Source organism: Thalassophryne amazonica, chromosome 7, assembly GCF_902500255.1.
Source record: "Thalassophryne amazonica chromosome 7, fThaAma1.1, whole genome shotgun sequence".
NCBI lineage: Eukaryota > Metazoa > Chordata > Actinopteri > Batrachoidiformes > Batrachoididae > Thalassophryne > Thalassophryne amazonica.
The window spans coordinates 113,963,042-113,985,742 of NC_047109.1; positions in this window are offsets into that span (position 1 = coordinate 113,963,042).

Consider the following 22,701-nt stretch of genomic DNA (forward strand, 5'->3'; position numbering starts at 1 on the left):
GAGAGAAAGAGTCTAACCAAATACCGGCATCACTGAAAGCAGCCAAAGATAACGATACGTCTTTGGGATGGTTATGAGTAATTTTTTCTCTAATAGTTAAAATTTTATTAGCAAAGAAAGTCATGAAGTCATTACTAGTTAAACTTAAAGGAATACTCGGCTCAATAGAGCTCTGACTCTTTGTCAGCCTGGCTACAGTGCTGAAAAGAAACCTGGGGTTGTTCTTATTTTCTTCAATTAGTGTTGAGTAGTAAGATGTCCTAGCTTTATGGAGGGCTTTTTTATAGAGCAACAGACTCTTTTTCCAGGCTAAGTGAAGATCTTCTAAATTAGTGAGACGCCATTTCCTCTCCAACTTACGGGTTATCTGTTTTAAGCTGCGCGTTTGTGAGTTATACCACGGAGTCAGGCACTTCTGATTTAAAGCTCTCTTTTTCAGAGGAGCTACAGCATCCAAAGTTGTCTTCAATGAGGATGTAAAAATTTTGATGAGATACTCTATCTCACTTACAGAGTTTAGGTAGCTACTCTGCACTGTGTTGGTATATGGCATTAGAGAACATAAAGAAGGAATCATATCCTTAAACCTAGTTACAGCGCTTTCTGAAAGACTTCTAGTGTAATGAAACTTATTCCCCACTGCTGGGTAGTCCATCAGAGTAAATGTAAATGTTATTAAGAAATGATCAGACAGAAGGGAGTTTTCAGGGAATACTGTTAAGTCTTCAATTTCCATACCATAAGTCAGAACAAGATCTAAGATATGATTAAAGTGGTGGGTGGACTCATTTACATTTTGAGCAAAGCCAATTGAGTCTAATAATAGATTAAATGTAATGTTGAGGCTGTCATTCTCAGCATCTGTGTGGATGTTAAAATTGCCCACTATAATTATCTTATCTGAGCTAAGCACTAAGTCAGACAAAAGTTCTGAAAATTCACAGAGAAACTCACAGTAACGACCAGGTGGACGATAGATAATAACAAATAAAACTGTTTTTTGGGACTTCCAATTTGGATGGACAAGACTACGAGCATTCTGGCAGTTAGTGTGACTCGGGGGTGTTGACTCATTTAAACTAACATATTCATCCTGCTGTAACCAGGTTTCTGTAAGGCAGAATAAATCAATATGTTGATCAATTATTATATCATTTACTAACAGGGACTTAGAAGAGAGAGATCTAATGTTTAATAGACCACATTTAACTGTTTTAGTCTGTGGTGCAGTTGAAGGTGCTATATTATTTTTTCTTTTTGAATTTTTATGCTTAAATAGATTTTTGCTGGTTATTGGTGGTCTGGGAGCAGGCACCGTCTCTACGGGGATGGGGTAATGAGGGGATGGCAGGGGGAGAGAAGCTGCAGAGAGGTGTGTAAGACTACAACTCTGCTTCCTGGTCCCAACCCTGGATAGTCACGGTTTGGAGGATTTAAGAAAATTGGCCAGATTTCTAGAAATGAGAGCATGCCGTCTCTCCTAACAAGACCAGGTTTTCCCCAGAAGCTTTGCCAATTATCTATGAAGCCCACCTCATTTTTTGGACACCACTCAGACAGCCAGCAATTCAAGGAGAACATGCGGCTAAACATGTCACTCCCGGTCCGATTGGGGAGGGGCCCAGAGAAAACTACAGAGTCCGACATTGTTTTTGCAAAGTTACACACCGATTCAATGTTAATTTTAGTGACCTCCGATTGGCGTAACCGTGTGTCATTACTGCCGACGTGAATTACAATCTTACCAAATTTACGCTTAGCCTTAGCCAGCAGTTTCAAATTTCCTTCAATGTCGCCTGCTCTGGCCCCCGGAAGACAATTGACTATGGTTGCTGGTGTCGCTAACTTCACATTTCTCAAAACAGAGTCGCCAATAACCAGAGTTTGTTCCTCGGCGGGTGTGTCGCCGAGTGGGGAAAAACGGTTAGAAATGTGAACGGGTTGGCGGTGTACACGGGGCTTCTGTTTAGGGCTACGCTTCCTCCTCACAGTCACCCAGTCAGCCTGCTTTCCCGGCTGCTCGGGATCTGCCAGAGGGAAACTAACGGCGGCTAAGCTACCTTGGTCCGCACCGACTACAGGGGCCTGGCTAGCTGTAGAATTTTCCATGGTGCGGAGCCGAGTCTCCAATTCACCCAGCCTGGCCTCCAAAGCTACGAATAAGCTACACTTATTACAAGTACCATTACTGCTAAAGGAGGCCGAGGAATAACTAAACATTTCACACCCAGAGCAGAAAAGTGCGGGAGAGACAGGAGAAGCCGCCATGCTAAACCGGCTAAGAGCTAGTAGCTGCGCTAAGCTAGCGGATTCCTAAAAACACGCAAAGTGAATAACGTGTAAATAATTTAGAGGTGATTCAGCAGAGGGAGTGCTTTAGTTAAGGCACGTGAAGATTACACTGTGAAACAAATCGTTATCTAGGTAACTAGATCAATCTAACTGCGCAGATTAAACAGCTAACAGATACAGCAAAACACTGCTGTGCTCCGGAACAGGAAGTGATACAATACCGCAGTGAGAGCCAACCACCAGTAGAGGCAAGATCAAGATCAGTGAGACGTGTGTGTACACGCAGCATGCACACACATTTTTTCTCCGTTTGTTACACAAGAATTATACAAATGGATGAATCAGCAGAGGAAATGCTCGCTTACTCAAATGCGCATGTGGTCAAGTTTAAAGGTCTTTTCTTTGTGTAGGTCTTCTTGACTCTGATGATCCGATTCAACGAAGTGACTCACCTACGTCAACACAAACTACAATTTATATAACAGCATGCTGTCATCTTGACTTAAAAAAAACAACAACAAAAAAACAAAGACCAGGGAGTGATGCTGAGCGAGAACCACGAGTCCTTACAGAGCACCGAGCGAAACTAAATGTCTCCATCTGATCTACATAAATAATAAACAGATCACAGAGGATGAACTCCAAAACGTCTGAGGAACTGCAAACACCAAAATAGTCTCAACGAGTGCTAATCTTGTAAGCAGATGTTCAGGAAGTTAGTCCTTTGGAGGTCCACAGATGACAGCGATGATGAATCCGTTTTGGATGGCTTCCACGGTGTACAGTGAGATCACACCGACGGCATAAAAGAATAGAACAAAGTCTTTTAAAAAGTATTTTAATACAGCAAGTACTGTTTTTGGTGTGAATACTCAATAAATCAATAATCAATAGGTTACAGGTTATAAATGTGAAATTAAAACCTGAAACATACTATCTTTGTGTTGCTTCACCAACAAATGTAGAAATACATTTCTGATTACAAGTGTCAATATATGATTTTTACAATTTGAGCAATAACCGTAGACTATCAACATAGAGTCTATGGTCTAAGCCAGATGTCTCCAACCCTGTTCCTGGAGGGCATCTGTCCTGCATGTTTTCCACATCTACCTACTCAAGTCACACCTGATTTTTTAAAAGCGGTGTTTTCCAGCTCTTGACTGACTGAACACAACTGACAGAGTTAATTGCCTGGGAGTGGAAAAGTGATAGTTAGAAAACATGCAGGGTAGGTGCCCTCCAGGAACAGGGTTGGTGAACCCTATGTGATATCACCCACAGGTTTAGGCTATAGACGTAGAATCTATGGTCTAAACCCTATGTGATGTCACCCAGAGGTTTAGACTATCGATGTAGAGTCTATGGTCTAAACCCTATGTGATGTCACCCAGAGGTTTAGACTATCAACGTAGAGTCTGTGGTCTAAACCCTATGTGATGTCACCCATAGGTTTAGACTATTGACATAGAGTCTGTGGTCTAAACCCTAACGTGATGTGATGTCACCCACAGGTTTAGACTATCGACGTAGAGTCTGTGGTCTAAACCCTAACGTGATGTCACCCACAGGTTTAGACTATTGACATAGAGTCTGTGGTCTAAACCCTATGTGATGTCACCCAGAGGTTTAGACTATCAATGTAGAGTCTATGGTCTAAACCCTATGTGATGTCACCCATAGGTTTAGACTATCAACGTAGAGTCTGTGGTCTAAACCCTATGTGATGTCACCCATAGGTTTAGACTATTTACATAGAGTCTGTGGTCTAAACCCTAACGTGATGTCACCCACAGGTTTAGACTATCGACGTAGAGTCTGTGGTCTAAACCCTAACGTGATGTCACCCACAGGTTTAGACTATCGACGTAGAGTCTGTGGTCTAAATCCTATGTGATGTCACCCATAGGTTTATAGGAGATTGGGAGAGCTGTTTTGTAGGTAAGTAATTGCTGCTCTGGGTGTGGCCATGTTGACAGCACTTACTCCACTTACATCACAGTCAACACCTTATTTGGATAAAGCGGTGGCACCTGGGGGACACCCTGCCTGACCTGGGCAGGAAAAATGAAGCCCGAGCTAAGGTAACAGTCTGACCTCAGTTCAGGTGTTTATTAGATCATATTTTTGGGGACTGAGCAGTGGTTCTCTTAATGGTTTGCTTTGGTGTGGGCATTAAAAATTATGACCTGCTTATTTTTTTCACTAATTGTCGATTAACTCGATCCAGTGTCATCAAGCTACAAAATTCGCTTCTAAGATAGCTGATAAAAGTGCTAACGCTGTTAGCATTTAAAATTAAACAAGGCAAAAATTTTGGCAGAAATGCTGGTGCAGACGCCTTAAATGGTCCAACAAGATAATTAACCACACAGTAAGCCACATTATTAAAGGCGTTTGTAATAAAATTATCACAAAAGACAGATGCAGTCCTCCAACTAGCTATCGGTTCAGGGACAACACATGAGGTGTCACTCAAAGAAGCCATGACCCTAATTATGGACGTTTATGGCTTAAAATGTCTTAAACTAAGAACATCAAGTTAAAGTTTATCCCCCCCCCCCCCCCCCCCCACACACACACACACATGTTGTCATGGAGGGGGAAACTAGACCAAACTCTTTTTTGTACCAGGCTATGAACATGTTTTTTTTCCTCTAAATCTTAATTTGGACATTTTAACATGGGCTCCTACGGGAATGTGTTCTGTTTTGGAGCCAACTTCAAGTGGCCAATCAAGGAGCAGCAACGTTTTCCTTCTTTCAGTCAGCTTCATTTTGGAAGTCTGATGCTTAGCACCGAATCATAAGAAGCCTCCCTATGGAGGTGTTCCAGGTGCATCCAGCTTGGAGGGGACCCTGGGGGAGACCCAAGACTAGATGGAGAGATTATATCACCACACTGTCCTGGGAACACCTCAGGATCCCCCAGTCAGAGGTGGTTAATGTGGCTGGACACACTTTCTCATTCAGTTTAATGGGAAAATTAAATTTTCACTATTGACCCCAGTGACCTTGACCTTTGCCAAAACAAACCCTTTATAGGCAGTTCTGTGGTGTGAACGTCACATATTTACATGGTGAAAATCAACCAAAGTTACCTCAGAGGAACAAACAGACACAAAAGCGTTGGTCAAATAATGTTATAAACATAATTTGTTTTTATGATTTTCAACAGTAGTTGATATAGTTACTGAAAAAAAGCCTCTGTGAATAATCACACCCCCAACTAACCCTGACAAAAAAAAAAAAACAAAACCTCCAGGGCCGGCGATGCTTGTTTGCATATTAGCCCACTTTTCCCGTGCTAGAAGTTTTGCTCAGGATGTTGTGCATTGTGTATACACACACACACACACACACACACACACACACACACACACACACACACACACACACACACACACACACACAGAGGAGCGCTGCACTGATGTCTGTGCGTGGTGAAATCACAGGTGGGACAAAAGTGATGGGTTGAGAGACAGTGAGATAACATTGCCTCCATCCTGCGCCTAATGCATTCACCCTCTCACTCACTGTAATTGCAATGCAATGATGTCAGCATGACAGGTGAGACTGAACGCGAGACAGCGTTGAATAAGTTGCCGCCACAGTATCAGGAGCACAAAAACGTATCTGAGACACTCTATGGGGTGTCAGTTTAATCATGCTTAAACCAGGTATCACCTTCCTGCATGATTCTGCCGCTGACAAAGAATCCCGCGTACTGCGTTGCACTGAGCGGAGCAGCGGCCTCCCGCTTGATACCGTATCTCTGACTGACACGCACTCAGCACTTCCTGGCATGCGTTTGTGCTAAACTCTTCCCAAACCACAAAGACGTGGACATGCAGAGGTGGTAATAATGAATATTTGCACATTGCTATTTGAGCTCGTTATGACTCAACTGCAAAACAATAAAAACAGTCGCTGCTCCGTATAAAATAACTTGTGACTCACTAAAGTCATTTTCAAAGTGCGTCAACCGGCTTGTAAAGTCAAACTGAGTCACAGCATCGACATCCCCCCGTGCCAACTGCCTCCCACCCAGCGCCGGCCCCCAGCCTCCACAGACAGTCTGCGGCTAGAAAGAAGAAATAATTCATACGGCTTCCCACACAGGAGTGGGTGTCCTGTGTCGGCCTGCCCGCCTCGCTGCCTGTCTGTTATCACCGGCAATAGAGGTAATCCACAAGACTATTATACTGCAGCTTATTGTACAGGAGAATATGCATCGCAGCCGCGGCCCCCACCGCCTCCGTCATGAATCATACCTGTGGAAAGCCGACACCCACCACACCAACACCGACTCTGCACACGTGCACATATTGTACACGTATGTGCACACTGTAGGTCTTACATACATTCAGTGACCAGATAAATAGGCACGCGTTGTCATCAGAACACAACACGGAGGAACGGAACTTTAAAGGACACTTTGGTGTAACCTTTCTCAAACATCGCTAGAGTCTGAGACGCACTGTTCAGAATCACGCCGTGAGACAGAAATCCTGCTTTCCACAAATTTATTTGGGAAAGAATGATTGAAGGTGAAGAGTGCAGCTGTCTAAACCGCCGTTCTTGTAGATACTTGGCAAATAAAGTCTATTTTGATTTAGATACTGAGAGTCACAGTTAGAAAAAATTGTACTGACATTTCAAAACCGTATGGTGCGTTCACACTCTGACGATTAGCCTGTCATTTGATGGCGAAGAGTGAAAAGTTGATTACCGTCAACCAGCACCAGACTCCTGGTCCCTGAAAAATTTTGAACATGCTCAAAATCTTTGACACTCATGCTAAAACCCCGGCACGAGCTGAGCTCCGCTACAGCTCCATCACCTCCACTTCTATGCCGTTAATGCTATGTTCCCATCCTCCGGCCTCCGCTGGCCAACGTCGGAGGCTTGACTGGATGCAGCACCACCTCTGGATCACTTGGGCATGAAGAAATATGTAGAAACAGGAAGAAATGTGAAGAAACCTGTCTTGTGATGTAATCACAGGGTTGTGTTGAGTTTGTATAGTCTACTGGACAAACGCTGAGTGGATGATTGGCTCCATTAAGCTACGCTACTGCTCTGTTACTCAGAATTATTACATTACTAATTATTTACAGAATGATTTACAGAATTCCGAGAGAAGTCGGCAGATTCTTCTCATTGATTTGAAATAAAACGACCCCTTTAACCATGGCTGAATTTTCAAGATGTTCAAAAATTCTTTTTTTTTTCCCACTGAAGATTTTCACAGATTCTGAAGCCTATAATGTTGTACGTACATGCTGAGACAGCAGGTTTTCTGCAAGTGCCAAGGTGGTGCTACTATGGGCACACTATGGTTGTTTTTGCAGTTATGTTACAAATCTGGTGCCTTATGCCATCAAACATGCGCTAGATCACATCACATGGTCCAATCCAACTCTTCGTTTATGCAAGTCAACTTGTCCATGAACTGAAGTACTTTGATGACTACTGTGGAGTTACATCTCCTTGAGGGAGCTGCTGAACATCAAATTTGCACCTGGTATGCATGACTGTGTGTAGAGAAGGTAGCTTAGTGGGGTAGGAGTGGGACTACCAATATGGAGACCTGGGTTTGATTCTCAGTTATACTACCTGTCTGTGTTTTGAGACAATACACTTCATGTGCAGATCCCCCAGACCTCAGGTTTGGGAACATGCCTGCTGCCACATGTTGTGCATCCCAGTCCATCCAGTTGTAAATGGCAACCAGCCTTGGCCGGGGAAGCAACCTGCAATGGACCGGCATCCCACCCAGTGGGAGTTGTTGACTCTCATCCACTCCCTGTTGCTCTATCTGGGTATAAAGCCACGTTGTAGTTGGTTTGGACATCAGAAGTTGCAACCAGAGTATAGTGAGCTACAAAACAAAAATGTGTTCATGGAAGAGGACAAATGGCACAGAAAGTATATTACTATTTCAATTTATGCGTTGATTTCAGCGCAGTGATCATTGCTGTGAGCAGCATCAACCAGCTTGGTCAATACCTTTGGCACCAGTTAATAAACAACACATTAGATAGTGTTTCACACATAAAAAAAACCACAGTGTCCATAGACAGCAGAAGGACAGTACAGTGTCTATGACTGTTACAGTGGACACACACACATACATGAAACATGTCTATCCAAGTCACCATGTTTGAGGAAATCCAACCAGACATTTTTGAGTTATCTTGTCCACATACAAACATCAGTGGAAAACAAACAATCAAACAAACAAAAAAATCAAAACCCTGGCATTGCCGTTTCACCAGCACACTGTTGATGCTTGGAGCAGGAATCTCGGAATGTCAGCTCGGAGTATGTGATGTTTGATTGAATTGATGTGTTGGAATTAGTTCCTGGTGATGTTCTAATTTAAACTTTTAGCTTCTAACTGGGAAATTATGACCTGTTAGTGCAGTTAGAATGAACCATAAGCACTTCTGCTTTGCACAGATGTTCCCAGCAGTTGTGTGAATGGATCATCTCAACATGAAGTCACTTTGGACAAACGTCTACCAAATACAAAACTATAACTGGAAATATTTGCAGACGTTTTTACCCAATGGCCAACACATGGCCATTGGGTACTGCAAAGACTTTACATCTGTCCGTCTGTCTGTTTGTGCTCAGCATAAGTCCATTCATATTACAGCCAGGGTCTTCGAATTCAAAAGGAACGTTCTTGGGACACAGAGCTTGGACAAGTTCAAAAATGGCAAACCTGGACCTATTCTAAGGAGTCAAAAGGTAACATTCTGTTTCCTATTTTTATGCTCATATGGCTGAGGGTATTTTAGCATGGTGTTATATAATATAATCTCAAATGTTGTGTGAGCTATCCGACTGTGGGGTGTTGCACAAGATCAGAAGAAGAACTGACAACACTACAACGTGGCCCGTTTCAACATACACGCACACGGCTGCCCAGCCAAATGATTCACTCTGTACTAAAACAGCACTTGGGTAAAAGTTTTAATAATTTAACACACTAAGTTGCAAACTCAATCAATCAATCAATCAATTTTTTTATATAGCGCCAAATCACAACAAACAGCCGCCCCAAGGCGCTTTATATTGTAAGGCAAAGCCATACAATAATTATGTAAAACCCCAACGGTCACACAAATAACTCACACAAATATCTGTGCTCCCACGGCCTCTCGTGTTGCTACGGGCACCAGGAGCACATTAGGGAATTGTCAACATTCCCATGATGAGCTGGCATGCCCTGTGGTCCAGAGAGGTGTCGAGATGAGGCGGGGGCCAAAATTGATTGTAAATGCTAAATTATTCAACCGAACCATCCACCATTTGAGAGAGTTTCTTCGGTTACGTTCAGAAGAGCTTTCATAGCAAAACAGGAGAAGATTATCTTCCACAGGCCCCCGTAGAGGCCGGAATGCTCTCATTAACGAAGCATCTACAGCCTCAGACACAAATTTACACACCTTCTCTGTCAGCCTCGGAGCTGCACACATACGGTACATTGCTCATATTCCAAAGGATTAAATGTAAAAAAGTTAAATCTGCCTATTTATGCCATTTTGAGCTGTTTTTGAGCATTATACTGTAATTCTCACAACACTAATCCCTTGAAATATAAAGCAAACCCTCTGGCATTGAAAGGCTCCATTCATTCGTCTGAAAACGAGAGCATTTTGCTCAGTTGAACACCATATACACTTTCGAACGGCAAGAAGAAGAAAAGAGCTAGTCAGAGGCGCCAGATAATCCTCAGAGTTAAGCTGTTAAGATATCCTCATCAAATACCCTTGTAATGTCTATATTTACAAGAGCTCGTGTATGCTGTTTGCTTCATTATTAACAAAGACACACAACCCCAAATCAGAAACAAATAAGGTGAGATATAGAGAAAATGCCCCCCAAAAAGTGATTCTTAAAATTAATTTGATTTTATTCCATTGCAGACAGAATGAACCCAAAATATTTCATGTTTTGTCAGGTCAAGTTCACTTCATTTATTACTGTACATCCATTCATGCATTTCAGTCCTGCAAATACATGGAAGGCCAGTCCAGTATCCGTATCCTCCGTTTCTGCAGACATGGTTGTGTAATTTGTGCAGAATGTGGTTTTGCATTGTTTTGTTGAAAAATGCACTTAGGTCCCTGGAAAAGATATTGTTTCGAAGGCAGCATATGTTGCTCTAAAATGTCAAGGTACACAGAAGTGTACATTACCTTTGACAAGGGCAGTGACATAACTTGTTGTACTTGTTTCTGGTAACAGTCTTGATGATACTTTTTGTCTTTGGTCTGGAGCACACAGCATCAATTTCTTCAATTTTCAATTTCAATTTCAATTTATTTTCATTTATATAGCGCCAAATCACAACAGAGTTGCCTCAAAGCGCTTCACAAAGGTAAGGTCTAACCTTACCAACCCCCAGAGCAACAGTGGTAAGAAAAAACTCCCTCTGAGGAAGAAACCTCAAGCAGACCAGACTCAAAGGGGTGACCCTTTGCTTGGGCCATGCTACAAAACATAAATTACAGAACAATTCACGGACAAATATACAAGAAATGCAATTGGCGCACAGGACAGGAGGATCGCCAACACGAACACAACTCCCATCTCTGGATGGAGCTGCACCTTAAAGAGAGATAAAAAACAGAATCAGGCATCAGAAAGACAAAAAATACTGTTTAATTTGTCAGCAATAAACAAGAAAAACAGAAATACTAAGGTGATCACCTGCCACTAGCCCTAAACTTCACTAAAAGACCCAGAATTTAGGTAAAGTTGAGGCCGCGGCCCGCTCCAATTACTAACAAAATTAATTAAAAGAGTAAAAAGCGTAAAACAAAGCTGTACCAGTATGCTAGCCATATGAAAGGGAAAATAAATGCGTCTTAAGTCTGGACTAGAAAGTCTCCACAGAATCTGACAGTTTTATTGACGCAGGGAGATCATTCCACAGAACAGGGGCACGATAAGAGAAAGCTCTGTGACCTGCAGACTTCTTATTCATCTTAGGAACACAAAGTAGTCCTGCACCCTGAGAACATAAAGCCCGGGCCGGTACGTAAGGTTTAATTAGGTCAGCTAGGTAGGAGGGTGCCAGTCCATGAATAATTTTATAGGTTAGTAGCAGAACCTTAAAATCTGATCTCACTGGGACAGGAAGCCAGTGAAAGGATGCCAAAATGGGTGTAATGTGGTCGAACTTTCTGCTTCGTGTCAAACGTCTGGCTGCAGACTTCTGCATTTCTTCCAAAAAAGACCTGGAATATTGATTCATCTGACCAATATACCCATTTCCACTATATAATGGTCCAAACAGGGTGAATCTTAGCCCATAAAATTTGTTGTGACTTCTGGACAAGGTTAAAATAAGGGTTCTTTTTGCGCATTAAAGATTTATGTGGCAATTGTGAATTTAACTCTGTACAGTAGTAATTGACAAAGATTTCCCAAAATAATCCCTTGCCCATGTGGTTATATCAGCTATTGATGAATAACAGGTCTTGATGGAGTGGGCCAGTGGCCTGCCTGTATGGTTCCATGGTGTGGTGGATGTGACAACACAGCCTAACCCTAACCCTAACCGTCAAGAGAGATAACTGGTCCATCTACACCTTTCCAAAGTAACAATCTCTCTTTTACAATCATGTAAAACAAGGCCACCTCCTTGACCTTTGCCAGGTGCTGGGGGCCTCAAGTCAAAACAACCCACATGCTGCATCAAAGCCAGGGAAATGCAGCAGTGTGAAAATGTTATAGCTGATACCCCCTCAAGATGGAAGTGATAACCTTCATCAGAGTCTCCCCAAGTAATTATTCATTTGACACAAAGCAAATCCATTGGTTCCCAAGGGTCCCTGAAAAGACCTAGTACCAAAGACATTCATATTTTACTTGATAGGCTGGAAAATCATTTTGAGATTACTGGGAGTGTCCTTGCATGGCTGACGTCATATTTGACCAGTCGTTCTCACTGTGTTTTGTACAGTAACACTACCTCTAACCTGAGTGACATGAAATTTAGGGTTCCACAGGGGTCCGTCTTAGGCCCCATGCTTTTGTCCCTTTATATAGCACACCTTGGGCACATATCGCGGCATTTTGGGATTATCTCTCACTGCTATGCTGATGATACTCAGTTATACATGCCGATAACTGCTGGTAATCTCATCCACATAAAATCCTTAGAAGATTGACTTGCATCAGTGAGAAGTTGGATGTCTAGAAACTTCCTACTTTTAAACTCTGATAAGGCTGAAATGATGGTTCTTGGTCCAGTGAGACATCAGCATCAATTTGACCAGTTAACGCTCAGCCTAGGCTCATGTGTCACACTGACAAAGTGAGGAACCTTGGGGTAATTTTTAATCCTACATTGTCTTTTGACCTCCACATTAGAAATATTATGAGGACTGCTTTCTTCCACCTGTGAAATATAGCGATGATTCATCCCATCCTGTCTATGACTGATGCTGAGACCCTGATCCATGCGTTTATCTCTTCTAGATTGGACTACTACAATGTTCTATTTTCTGGTTTACCGCAGTCCAGCATTAGGGGTTTCCAATTGGTTCAAAATGCTGCAGCTAGACTTTTGACACAAAGCAGAAAGTTCAACCACATTACACCCATTTTGGCGTCTCTTCACTGGCTTCCTGTCCCATTGAGATCAGATTTTAAGGTTCTGCTACTAGTCTATAAAACTGTTCACGGACTGGCACCTCCCTACCTAGCTGACCTAATTAAACCTTACGTACCGGCCCGGGCTTTGCGTTCTCAGGGTGCAGGACTACTTTGTGTCCCTAGAGTGAATAAAAAGTCTGCGGGTCATAGAGCTTTCTCTTATCATGCCCCTGTTCTGTGGAATGATCTCCCTGCATCAATAAAACAGTCAGATTCTGTGGAGACTTTCAAGTCCAGACTTAAGACGCACTTATTTTCCCTTTCGTATGGCTAGCATACTGGCATAGTTTTGTTTTACACTTTTTACTGTTTTATTTCATTTTATTAGTAAACGGAGCGTGCCGCGGCCTCAACTTTACCTAAATTCTGGGTCTTTTAGTGAAGTGGCCAGTGATCACCTTAGTATTTCTTCTGTTTTTCTTGTTGTTTAATGCTGGCAAATTCTGTGGTGGGCACAGCTAACCACAAAATTAGCTTCAATAACAGATAATCAGCTAACTGAAAAGTTATATTTTCTAAAGCTAAACCGATAAACACCCAAAAATTTATCGGCAGCTACAGCAAACCGATAAGTTCCAGTATTGTCTCTGGTACACTTGCAACTACTAACAAGCTGATTTTGAATTTTAACACCACAATCGTTTCTGGTAGCATCAAAGGTGACCCCAAACCCATTGAGTCAGGACTTCTGTCTTTGTGCACCCTGCCCACTACTGGAAGCTCCTGTTTATTACATGGCTTCCAGCACCGACGCAATTGAGCGGCACCGCAAAGCTCAACCCCTCTCCTCAATAACAGTATTGCCGTGAGGCAGAGGTCTTGGAAAATAAAGCAGTGCTGACTTATGGTTTGGTTTATAAATAAAATTAATATTGATAGAATAACTCCATTAAAGTCAATTCTGTCATTTGTACAAAGTTATAATATAACATATAGTTTTTAATGTTGAATAATGCACTAATTCTGAAGTTTTGTAACAAACACAGACAGATGGCATTCTGGGTAAAATGTGCCTCCGCTAATACTGATTGGTTGACTCATTCATTCTATGTAAACCAACACGTTAATGTGAGGTGTGTCGTGTGTTGGTGTTTACAGATAAATGTGCATTTGTAAAATATGCCAATTTTTATTTATAAAAAGAGGCATTAAAAAAAAAGCCAAGTTCTAATTAGATAACTGTCTGATATACCCGGTGTCAAAATAAATACAACACTGCCAACTACTGGACCCTCAGTACCAGGGCGAATACTCCCATGAAAACTACTGGCCAGTAGATGGCAGGAGAGACCGTGAAACTTGCCAAAACAAAATTCCAGATAATCCATGTCTGCCACATTTAAGATGCGTGGAATTTAATAAACGCAAACTGAATTTCAGACATCCTATATATATTACTCTGGAACAAAGATGACAGACAGTGTTTGACATAAACAGTACTCTAATATCAAACAGGAATCGACTGCAGTGATTCCAATTGAAAATAATGGAGGAGCAACCTGAGCATCTTCTGACATTTTTACATAAAACAAACACAATAACAACGTCTATAAACCCAGAGAATATATTCACAAGAGTTTTAGGCACAATATACAAAGAGTTTAATGCTGTTATCCATGTGGAGCGTGATCACAGCATCTCAAATGCGTTTCTTCTGCCGTGAATGTACTGAGGTACCCATAATGCACCTGGGCACAGCATGTCCACACTAAAACCTTCAAAATTAGTGCATTACTTTAAAACTAAAACATATATCTGATATCTTCACTTTATAAAACTTCAGACGTAACGCTAATTTAAATAACTTGTCTGAAATTAGTTTGGTTAAAATTTTAACCATAAGGTAAAACTGTATGTCTCTGGATGACTTGGGTGATATTGCCAGTGTATCAGTATGGGGTCAAAAGAAATGAGCCTTTTTTTGTGACCAGTTCTTCTTTATCTGCAGATGATAGAACTTTTTTGTGACCAGTTCTCCTTTACCTGCAGATGATAGAGCGGCTTCTTCTGGAACCAGCTCTTCTTTGTTTTTAGAGGATAGAACTGCGTATATACTACATAAAGTTACGTCACGTTAGCTGTCTAAAAATTATCGGACCAAAACGTATCGGAAGATAATTGGTTCGATGATGGTTTTCAAAGTTATCTGAAAAGCTAATCCGATAATAAAAACATTGTCTTCGATAATTAGCGATTAGCAGAACCATGCCCACCACTGGGCAAATTATACAGTATTTCTTGTCTTTCTGATGCCTGATTCTGTTTTTTCTCTCTGTTTAAGGTGCAGCTCCATCCACAGATGGGAGTTGTATTTGTGCTGGCAACCCTCCTGTCCTGTGCATCAACAGCATTTCTTGTATATTCATTTTGTGAATTGTTCTGTAGTTTGTGTCTGTAGCATGGCCCAAGCAGAGGGTCACCCCTTTGAGTCTGCTTGAGGTTTCTTCCTCAGAGGGAGTTTTTTTTTTTTTTTTTACCACTGTTGCTCTGGGGGTTAGTAAGGTTAGACCTTACCTGTGTGAAGCATCTTAAAGCAACTCTGTTGTGATTTGGTGCTATATAAATGAAAATAAATTGAAAATTGAAATTGAAAATTGACATTATGTCATCACCTTAGATCAGTACAGTTAGACAGGAAACATCAGAACCCTAAAGAAATGGATTTTTATTCTCATGCAAAAATGTTACCACAGCCAGAGATCTCTTTCCAGCAACTTCCTGACTCCATGAGCGCTTCTCAGGTGTTGTCAAAGGCTGATGAACCAGAGACATGAATGTCACTGCCCGGCATGGCCCACAAAGATGAGGTCACTAAAGCTTTCATCGCCCAAAAAGGTACCTAAGCCGCTGGTGTTCACAATCCCAGCCAACACCCAGTCCATACAAGCACTGAACAGGGTACAATCCAGAACACACTGATGAACTCCAGTTTTCACTGGGAAAAATTTAGAGATTCTCCACCCATTCTGCACAGCACTCACTGTACATGAGCACAGGTTGGGTATGATGTCTAACAACTCCTTGAACATATTGTAGGATGCCCCACAGAGCAGCCTATTTCCAAATAAAATAAGCAGGGCCTCAGTGGTACTAATTTAGTGTAGATGTTGTGTTACGGTCCTGTTAATACAGTTCAGTCTGCCTCCAATTACAGAAGATCCCATTGACCTCATGGACTATAATAAATCTATCTGATCACAGGCACAGGACTGACGTGCTCTGGATAATATAAAATGAGAGGCTTTTGGATGCCAGAGATATGACTGCAGAACCACAGGAAACTCTAGATTGGCACTGCAGTCCCTTTGGCCCATGCTCTCTTTAAATGACTCGCTGAAATTTTAATTCTCTGATCACATTAAGTGCTTTGGGAAGACAAACAAACTCTTGGGTGCACATCTCGGAGGCATCGCTTCTTTGTTGAGGAGGGATATAAAGGTTCTTTGGTGTAGAGATGCGTTTCTTCTTCATCCCGGTATTTTTGGGAGGCTTTGGTTACACCTTTACATAAAATGATGAGTATGTGTGACAGATCATTTCACCACCTGGATATCCTCTCACATATCTCTTAGCAGCATGAAATCAAACAGGTGACAGATCACCACAGGGAGACACAAACACACGCTTGAGTGTCACATTATGCCTCTGAGGACTTTCATTACATTCATCCCCAACCAAGAACCCTGACCCAGACCTTTGCCAGAGCCTTAACCCGACAGCACGTCCTGCCCCAACATGGATATCTCATCTTTAACATGATATAACTCTTCGTATTTCTCTTACACTGACCTCAACTCAAGCCCACTTCACTTCATTGAGTTGCTTTATTGTATGTAGTCAATATGTAAGATTAACCATAAATGTACAAGACAAAATGTTTCAGATTACATGGGCAGATCATGGACAGTGGTGGGCACAGTTCCGATAATCCAATACCAATAATAATCAAAGCTAATGTTTTTGCTAGCAGATTAGCTTTTCAGATAACTTTTAAAACCATCAGCAGACAAATTATCTTCCGATAAATTTAGTTCTGATAACTTTCAGTCCGCTGACTTTTTTTTTTTTGCTGGTAAAGTGAGCCAAGTTTAACGTTTCTAAACCCTAAAATCAAACATTTTAGTCCATCTGTTGTGTGTTTGTGGCTGTCGCCTGCTGATGATGTCATCATTATGCGCAAAACGTGATTGGCTGGTCGACACAGGGAGCATTGTGGGTAGTGTAGTTCAGGTTCACTTTGGACACTACAGTGAGTGTTACCGTCCGCTCGACGCAGAAACAAAATGGACTAATTTTAACATTATTTTATTTTATTTCTTTGTGGCTGACGGCATAATTTAATTGCCAAGACTCGGTGTGAGAGAGGAGAACTCACGGCACAGCTGTGTTACAGAGGGACTTTTCTCAGACACTGTTTTGGATAATCAAGATGCTTTATGTGGATTATTTTATTTAATGAACCCCACTGAAACTAACAGGTAAGAATTTATATTTACTGTTTTACTTTGCCAATCAATGGATTAATGTACGTATTTCAGTTGTTTAAGCCACAGGGTTCAAAATGTGTGAAAAAAGCAGCAGCTTTTAGTTCGTAAATGGTAAATGGACTGCATTTATATAGCACTTTTCCATCTGCATCAGATGCTCAAAGTGCTTTACTATAATGCCTCACATCCACCCCGATATCAGGGTGCTGCCATACAAGTTGCTCACTACACACCAGGAACAACTAGGGGATTAAGGACTTTGCCCAAGGGCCCTTAGTGATTTTACAGTCAGGCTGGGATTTTAACCGAGGATTCTCTGGTCTCAAGCCCAACGCTTAAATGATGGTGTATCTAATACCGAGAAAACTGTGACTTCTAATACTGTGTTTTACTGCTTTTGAAAGATGGGGACAGTGTTTGGGTTTTTTTATGCATTCATTTTTCACGCGTTCTTTTTGTGTTTGTGATCTTTGAATTTACCCAGTGAAACTGGTTTATCAGAAGCAGACAGTGTGATCTGATGTGGCCATGTTCAAATCAATACTAATAGTTATCGGTTATCTGTAATAAAGATAAATTTTTTAGCAGTTTAGCGGTTTTTAAAAGATAACTTTTCAGTTATCGGATTAATGGTTATCGAAGCTAACCTTCTGGTTAGCTGTGCACATGGACCTCCATGTCCCTTGCTCCCCCTCTTGCTGTCCTTGTAGATCTTAGAAACATTGACGGTGATTTTTCTTTTTCCTGGTGGATGCTTGGAACATAATGCTTTGAACTGAGCAAAGATCAGCAGGTCATCATAGACCTAAAGTCAGCAAGATGCACATTTCTTTGCAAACATCCACATTGTCATCATCGTCATAGCAATCCCTTGGTGTTGAGGAAAATAGTCTCTTGAACAATTCCTGGATGGCACAGTGAATGCAGAGAAAATCTACATGCAGGGTCGATCTAGAGACACTTATACATGGGAATGTCGTTGCATGTCAACAAACACAGAATCCTTGACAGATCCTTAGCTTGGTCCAAGGGCTGGGAAATCCCAGATCACGGGGTCTTCTGCAGCCCTCATCTGCCTTCACGATGGGTTACAAGCCATCACCTGCTCCCTTGTTGAGGACCTCTTGTTTCACTAGAGCCCCGTTAACCATCTCCTGTTCAAGGTTCTTGATGGGCCTTCTTGGTTACTGTAGAGGCCATGGGGCACACAAAGTCCCCACCATATTTCACCCCAACAGGCAGTCTCCTACTAAATCTGTTACCCAGGTATCACGATGTGGACTGTTGTGTGTTGGATTGTGACACCCAAACAACCACATCAGTACTAATACAAATTATGAACCAACAATTCCCTTTGCCACCAAGTAAACAAAGTGAAGGCTAAATAAAGATATTTGTAGGGAAGAATAGTCATAATAGTCAGCGACAGCTAACTAGTACCCAGCAAACTGAGTATTTGTCTTCACGTCACCTAGTCAATTCAGTTTCATATAGGTAACATTTCAATAAGGCACCTTATGTAGTGATTTGGTGATATATAAAAAAAGCTGAATTGAATTTATTTATACATATGGCAAATAACATCATACATGTCCCAAAAGTACAACTTACCATCCCCATGAGCAAGCACTCCCTTGGTAATTTATCTAAAGGAATAAACCTCAAGCAGACCAGTCTCGGTGGGGTGACCACCTGCTTGGACCATGATAACAAAGTAAAGGTTAGATGGACGTTGGATAATTCAGATTTTCTTGCACAGCAATCAAAAACTTTGCAGGGTCATCTTCAAGTGTAACAAGTATAAGACATTAGTTAGTTGGGTAACTGCTTCCCACTAGATTTGAATCACCATCTCAGCTTGTTTCCATGTGGAGTCAAAGTCGAAGGCTCCTTGAAAGTTGTGTTTTCTGTCGGAGCAGCAGTCTGGACACCTCGGGTGTCGCGGTGTGATCAGATTTACTATTGTGAAAACTTAAAATCTGTATTTATAGGATATGAACAAATAATCACCATCTTGTACATCTCATTACTCACCAGCTCAAACAGATATACACAAGTTTCAACATCCAATTTGACCTGTGTGTGTTTGCGTGAATTTCATGACAATATTTGTGATGTTTTTTCTTTCGCTACCTTTCCACAGTTTTTCTCAATTTCATTTCCTATGTAAAGAAATAAAGTCGAGCGCACTGAATTTCACCAAACTGTTTTTTGTGCTTTTCTGATCATATCTTATGTTTGGTGTCAGCTGCCAAACCAAACAAACAAAGAAAGAACATCTTTACCCTCTGGCATCCCAATGAAAGCGAGGCCCGCTGAGGTCTGAAGTTCTGGGTTCGTCATTTTTAAGAACAGTCTTGTTCCCTGAATATTTGTTGCTAGTTTTATCCACTTTCAGTCCTCTGGGAGGTTAGAAGTGATGTTTTCATTGGATGATCGTGTAAACAAATGCAACTCAACATGAGGACCCCTACCAGCAGAGCATCATGGGAAGGGAATACAGGCCGAGCCCACACAAGTAGCTGATTTTTAACACCAAGGGCTTAACTTACGTTACGCTTATTCTAAAGTCCACATGTATAAGGAGCGTTGATTTAGTCTGATCAGAGGAAGTATGATTTGGAGAAATGTGCTGAACAAATAATGACGAAGGAAAGAAAATGAACCATGTAAACCGAAAGGATGAATTACAGATTATAGACAATTACAGAAGGATGTGCTACTGATAACAACAACAACAACAACAACAACAGTAATAATAATGATGTGCACTTGAGGCTGGCCTTTAATCCTCAAGTTGCTCCTGGTGTGCAGTTGAGCACTGTGCCCAGGTACAGTGGAATTTGCGTGTGTGTGTGTGTGTGTGTGTGTGTGTGTGTGTGTGTGTGTGTGTGTGTGTGTGTGTGAACACAGTAAAGCACTGTGCATCAGAGAAATGCAATGCATTTAGCATTTGATAAGAATGATCATCATCATTTTTGTATGTACAACAACAGCTCAAAGTGTTTCCTGCCATAGCAAGTTATTTTAAAACACTTACGGGAATTGTTTAAATTTCAAAGTGTTTATCTTTGTAATAACAATAATCAAAACAAAGCTAATAAAGAAACTGTGGAAATAATTTTTTTTTCCAAAATACAATTTTCATTTCAAAGGAATCAGGGTGTCATCTGCATAGCGACAACGTCTTGTAACATTTACAGACTGAAGCACAGTGGACCCAGAACTGATCCTTGTGGCACACCATATGGGGCATTAACTCTGCCCCCCCCCACTCCAAAAAAAAAAAAAAGAAAAAAAAAGGATGTTGTGATAAAATATTTATTTTAGGTTATTAATTTTATTTCTTTCACAGACCATCCATTAATCTCAAAATAGAGAGGAAATACTTTGTACCAGATTCAGCTATGAGCTAATTTTCGGTGTGGAAGGTTCCTGGTTCAAATCCCACCCTGTCACATTTCACCATGTAATGTGGAGTTGCGTCAGGAAGGGCATCCGGTGTAAAAACCTGTGTCAAATCAACATGCAGATCCACCTTGGATCTGCTGTGGAGACCCCAAGTGAAAAGGAGGGAGCAGCCGACGGTACTTATTTTATTTGATCTGCAGTCAACTGAGTAGGTAAATGAAAGAATGAAACACAGAGCAAATGAAAATTGGCACTACAAGAGGCCATGATACTGACCCGGGTCTTCAGCCTCAACATGACAATGTGATTGTTACTGGACTCAACGGACTGCGTCAGCTAAAAGCCAAAGCAGTGTATTTGCACAATAAGTAATGGAATAAACAGATGAAATATTGTTTAGAATATGGACCTCCAAAGTGGGGATTAAAATGACATGATTAAATGTACGGGGATACTTGTGAACGAGTCTGAATTGCTGCAGGAAAAGAAGACTACTGTTTTATTTCACTTGTCATTTGCTGAATATTAACAGTTTTCTTGGAGCAGTTTCAGTCAAACCTCCAAGATTTGGTTAAAATAAACAATCTGTAGTTATTTTTATGTGCAGTTACACTCTTTCTAAGGCAACAATTTGATTTTTTTTTAAGTTTACCTCTTTGTAGTGGCAGTCAAGTGCAGATTTGAAATGTGTCTTTTGCTTGTTTTTGTAAAAGGTGACAGAAATCTGAAGCTGAAGCTGGCAGTGCTTTTGACCCCTCAGTGGTATTATGTGATTACACTTCTGGCAGCCAAACAATAAGACGGCACAGAAGAGCCGGGACGGCAGCGAGACATTTTCTGAGATCACATACCTTTCTGAGTGAATGAATGAAATACTGAAAACCCAGCAGAGCACATAACTTAGAGAAAAAAAGTCAATATTTTGGGAATAGACTAGAAACTATACAAATCATTGTAAATGTTGCAATCAGGATGCAATTTAAAAATTTCCCACCTTTTAATTAAAAAATTTTACACCTTTTTATTAATGCTAAAATCATCATTCTTTCCTTAAATTAGGTACACAAAAAAATATGTACGCAAGATATTTTAAGCAACAACATTGTTACAGGTACGAGGTGCACCAAGGACGTAGCACTTCAACATTCTGAACAGTGAGAACACAACCCAGGAATATTAACAATGTACAGTGGTCCCTCGCTATAATGCCGTTCACCTTTTGTGGCCTCACAGTTTCGCAGATTTTTTTTAGTGCAATTTTGCATGCTTTTTTTTTTTTTTTTTTTTTAACAGCACATTGTGCTCTGCGTACACTCTTCAGCGTGCACTGGGGCGGTTTGCAGCCGAGTGTGAAGCGTCCGGGATGAGGATCAGCACCTCCAAATCCGAGGCCATGGTTCTCGACCGGAAAATGGTGCTTTGCCCTCTTCAGGTCGGTGGAGTGTCCTTGCCTCAAGTGGAGGAGTTTAAGTATCTTGGGGTCTTGTTCACGAGTGAGGGACGGATGGAGCGTGAGATCGATAGACGGATTGGTGCAGCATCTGCAGTGATGCGGTCGCTGTATCGGACCGTTGTGGTGAAGAGAGAGCTGAGTAGGGGGGCAAAGCTCTCAATTTACCGATCGATCTACGTTCTGATCCTCACCTATGGTCATGAGATTTGGCTCATGACCGAAAGAACAAGATCGCGAGTACAAGCGGCCGAGATGAGTTTCCTCTGCAGGGTGGCTGGGCGCTCCCTTAGAGATAGGGTGAGGAGCTCGGTCACTCGGGAGGAGCTCGGAGTCGAGCCGCTGCTCCTCCACGTTGAAAGGAGTCAGTTGAGGTGGCTCG